General features: G+C 38.3%; 1 pseudogene; it reads right to left on the bottom strand.

Annotated features, from left to right (window-relative positions):
• Positions 1 to 968: 968 nt before the first annotated feature.
• Positions 969 to 1,087, bottom strand: LOC111733442 (annotated as a pseudogene).
• Positions 1,088 to 5,304: the final 4,217 nt, after the last annotated feature.

Raw genomic sequence — 5,304 nt, forward strand, 5'->3', positions numbered from 1 at the left:
AGTTAGGAGGCTGCTTCATACGAAATCCTATTGCCAAATAAAAACTTAAGTTGTAATTGATATATCCTATAAGTTTTATAAATTTGGAGATATATATATGTGAATGTGTGTATGAAATATACGTATGTATGTATGTATGTATGCATGTATGTATGTATTACACACACTTTATTTATGTACATACTAGAAAACAAGCCCAGTTGGATGGGTCCTTTTAAGTATTAAATGCATAACTGTGGGTATACAAAGGGAGGCCCAGAATTAGTTTTAGATTCAATTAGTTTGGGCACTAGAGAGAAATGAATTGCTCTGCATAAGAAAAGTTGTAATATCTTTATATATCTCCTGAGAGGACAGGAGCATGAAGTAAAGAAAAGGAAAGAAACATGAAGAGAGAGCAAGGAGGCTAAGCAACATAGTGGGAGAATGGAGCTCGAGTTGCAGAAATAGCTGAGGATCTTAGAAAGACAATGATGGCTACCACTCCATTTGAAGTCCTGTGCACGTTTGTAATAAAAAAGAAAAATTCCTTCTCTCCATATCCCCAAGTTTCAGGAAATCTGCTACATCCACTTTCCTTCTGTGAGTGGGTTGTTGGGAAATTAAGGAGAGGGGCTGTGTTCTGAGTTTGAGTCAACATAATATAGAACAGAAACAACACATACAGCACCATAAGACCCTGAAATAAAACAGTCTCAGCAACAGCAAGTTTTCAGAGCTATGGGTGACTATAATAGCATTAGCACCTTAGAAATTCACAGCTTGCAGAGGGCTTTTTACTTTCCACAATCTCTGGGATAAAGGTTCCAGCCAACCTTATTTAGATTTTAAAAATTATGATGGTGAACCTAGCTGACATGTGAATGTGTATAGAATTTTTTTTTTTAGGCGAGACAACTCTTAGTTAACCTCACAGATTGCAAGAACCTTGTTAGCTTACAATCCCTTATTTTTTTTTTAATTTTTTACACCTACAGCACCTGGTCTTCCTAGGTGGTCTCCCATCCAAGTACTAACCAGGTCCAGTCCTGCTTAGCTTCTGAGATCAGACGGGATCGGGCTTCTTCGGGATAGCATGGCCATAGACCTAGTATTTTCTTGACGTGAAATGCAAAAGCAACAAGAATTAGAAAGTTTCTAACACAATTTGGTTGCCATAGGCCTCTGAGCTTTTCTTCTTTACTTTCTTTTCTTTTTTTCTTCAGTGTTTTACCCCTCTCACTCAAAGCAGGAGATAAATTACACAAAGGGTGCAAAAATTCCAGCCTTAGGTAGATCATGCCTGCAATCTGCAATCTGTAAGTGAGCTTTATGAAGAAAGAAAACAGATCAAGGTAGACTATTGCAAGCCATATGCCAGTTTCAGACATTGAAGCTACAGCTGCACTATCAATTAGAACATTCTAATACCTGGTTATAAAGACTGACATTTTGGAAGTAATTATCAGATATTTTTAGGTAATTGTTGCTGCAGGAACACACAACCTGTGCATTTGGAAGATAGAAGACTGGATAGTGGCTTCTTCCTTAGAGGCTGCATTATCATAATTGTCTCTAACCATTTTCAACACCTATGGTGTTTTGTGATTGCCTCAAATATAGCAACTGGTCAAATGTGAACCAAGGGGGAACTGCCACCTCTTCCTCTTTGCTAAGTATCATAAAAAGCAGCAGGGGCATATTGAAATATCAGACTAAACCACAATGACAGAAATAACCCATTGACATGCCGGATTCCCATTAAGAGTACACATCACTACAGCTAATTTTCTATACCTGATAGGGGATTCTAGGGGGCAATAACTGTTCTGTCAAAATGCTGAGATTGTCAAAGATGTCTCTTTCCAGACAGAGGGGGGCAAAAGAGGAAAATCTTAGCTGATTATTTTAGTTAAAATATAGGTATTGTGTTTCTCTACCATGTGATAAAGCTCTAGGTTACATGTTGTGGGGGAGACAAAAGGGGCCTTAATACCAATAATGAAGAATTCACAGCAACACTTTTGCATAAAATCATAGAATTTGGAAGCCGCCTTTGGAATCAGCTGCCTCACTGGTCCTCAACCTGGTCCATACATTAAAATCACCCAGGAACGTTTTTAAAACTACCACAGAACTCAACTCTGACTAATAAAATCATATTTTAAAAAATATATTTTATATATTTTAGAGCTCCCAGGTGATTCTAATGTCATCCAGAGTGGATAACCACTTATTTTACAGGTAAGAGAACTGAGACCCACAAGGTCACATACCTATGACAAATCTACACCTAAAATCAGGCCTCTGTTTTCTCAACGAGTGCTCTTTCCCCTCATGTAATGCTCCTTCCTGTCAAAGAAACCAAGACTTAGAGAAAGTGAGGAACTTGTTCAAGTTCACACAGAGTGGAAGAGATAGAACTGAGACTTGAACCCAGTCTGATTCCACAGTCAGTGCATTTAGCCACTGTGTTGTGTGTATCCCAAAATGAAGCCAATCAGCAGGATCAGGTTTAGTGCCAAGTAATACTGAAACCAGTAGTGCTAGAGGAATACAGAGAAAAGAGCAGTATATAGGAGGCCAGATTTCAGCTGGACCTAGAGATCCAGACAGAATTTAGAGAATCTGACTTGCTAGGTTGGGAGGAGTTGTGGTGGGAGTGATGTCAGTGAAAAATAGAGAAGGAATTCCACAAGGTGTATATGGGAACCAGGGCCATAATTTTTTTAACATAATTTTAAACTTAAAATGTGCAAGAATAGTACAGAGAACTCCTGTATAGTCTACTCCTGCCACATTCACACTGTTCTCTCTCCTTTCTCTGTCTCTCTTTCTCTGTCTCTCTACACACACACACACACACACACACACACACACACACACACACACACACAGAGGCACCCAAAATGAGAAAACAAAGAAACATGTCTCAAATAAAAGAACAAAACAAAGCTCTAGAAAAAGAACTAAATAAAATGAAGGCAAGAAACCTACCAGCTACAGAGTTCAAAATACTAGCTGTAAGAGTGTTCAATGAACTTACAGGGGAAAAAATGAACACAGTGAGAACTTGAACAGAGATAGTAAACATAAAAATGGACATAAAAACTACAAAAATAATGAGTCAGAAATAAAAAATTCAAAAATTGAAATAAAGAATACACTACAACAAATCAATAGTTGATTAGATAAAGCAGAGGATCAAATTAGAGATTTGAAAGACAAAGTAGCAAAAGTGACATCAGAAGCATGGTGGCATGGGGGTTCTCCTTGATCTCGCTCCTTGAAATTACAACAAACTGAACAGCTACAATCCAAGAGAAAATACCCAGTCTAGCACAAAAACTCATCTAATAAATCTGTACATCAGAGCATCTGAAGGTGGGCAAATCAGGCAAACAAGAAAGAAGGAAAGGAAAAGGAGCAGAGACCAGTGCTGCAGACACAGCCTGGAGCTCACTGCAGTATGCAGGGAGAGGAGAGAATTAGGTGGCAATATTCACTTTTTATGCCCAAAGCATTCCTGCCTGCGTGATCAGTATATTCAACATGACATAGCTCAGATATGAGAGCAGAAACCAGGGCAGAGACAAATAACAGAGAGATAAGGTAACAGCTATGTTTTAGCAACTGCCATTTTCAGACACAGGGTTGAGTCACAGAACCTGGGGCCCTTCTCCCACCTTCGCAGAGTGTGCCTCCCTATACCCTCCCAGAGCTAGCAGCAGGTCCCAGAGGAAACTGAAGCATCAAGTGTTAGGCTACAGAGCAGGAAGCCTCCAGCCCCAGGAACTGAAACATGTAAGCAGCCAGTCACAGTAATAAAGGTGGAGATATAGAGGCAAGGCCACTGAAGTTTGGCAGCCAGCATTACTGGAAAGAAATGAACCACAGATATACAGATGACCTCCCCCAACCCACTGCAACAGCATTCATCCAGGTTGATCTGAGAGGAGAGAGTACAGAACTGCATCTGGTTAATGAAAAAGTGCTGGGAATTCGGGAGCTCCTCAGAGGCTCAAATTTCCATCGCCCATCGCATTCTCCCATGGGGGTGGAGCCCTGAGAGTGAGATGACTTAGTTACAAAGGAGACATACACCTCTCCAGGAAATAAAGGGCTTTTTTTTTTTTTTTTTTTTTTTTTTTTTTTGCCACAAAGCATAGATCTAGGAGGCCTGGAGGCTTGTGTGCCACTTACTGGAAAACAAAAGAAAGATCTCTTTTTATCAACCTGCTAAAGAGGGATTGCTCTAAATAATAATTTTTTAAAAATCAGAATACATTTCCATTAATGCTTAAGTGGAGAAATAATCCATCAAACACCATGAACAACAAAGGTGACAAGGCAGTTCAGCAAAAGAAAAAGAAAAAAGAAAAAAGAAAGAAAACAGAAAAATCTTCAAAAAATAAACTTTAAGATATAAAAATATGCTATTTAACTGACAGAATTCAAGATTGCAGTTCTGAAAAAATTTGAGATGCGAGAAAATTCTGATCGACGGTTCAATGATCTCAGGAAAAAAATCAATGAACAACAATAATACTTTACCAAGGAGATTGAAACTCTAAAAAAGAACCAAATAGAACTTCTGGAGGTGAATAGTTCAATAAAAGAGATGAAAAACTGAAATAGCAAGCTTAGAAAATAGAGCTGACCAGAGGGAGGAAAAAACTAGTGATAGTGAAGACAGAAATCTGGAAACGATGCAGATGGTAGAAGAAAGAGACTTGAGAGTGGGGAAAAAAAGTGAAAGAACTCTACAAGAACTATCTGATATCATCAGAGAAAGCAATGTAAAAATAATGGAGATTCTAGAAGGAGAAGAGAAGGAGAAAGAAACAGAGCCTATTCAAAGTGTCAGCGAGAATTTCCCAAGCCTACAGAAAGAAGTGGATCCCGGAATACAAGAAGCAAACAGGACACCTAATTATCTCAACCCAAAAAACCCTTCTCCAAGACATATTATGTTAAAATTATCAAATATTACTGACAAAGAATTTTCAAGTCAGCCAGGGAAAAGAAGATGGTAACCTATGAAGGAAAACCCATGAGATTATCATCAAACTTTTCATCAGAAACTCTACACCTTAGGAGGGAGTGGAATCAAATATTCAAACTATTGAAAGAGAGAAATTACCAAGAAAGAATAATATATCCAGCAACGTTCTCCTTTAAATATGAAGGTGAGATAAAGACCTTTCCACGCATATAAAAACTGAGGGAATTTTCTACCACAAGGGCTACATTATAAAAAATACTGAAAAGGGGTATTCTACCTGAAACAAAAAGATAAAAAGATACAAAACCATAAGTAAGTTG

This window comes from Pteropus vampyrus, unplaced genomic scaffold, assembly GCF_000151845.1.
Source record: "Pteropus vampyrus isolate Shadow unplaced genomic scaffold, Pvam_2.0 Scaffold566, whole genome shotgun sequence".
NCBI classification, from domain to species: domain Eukaryota; kingdom Metazoa; phylum Chordata; class Mammalia; order Chiroptera; family Pteropodidae; genus Pteropus; species Pteropus vampyrus.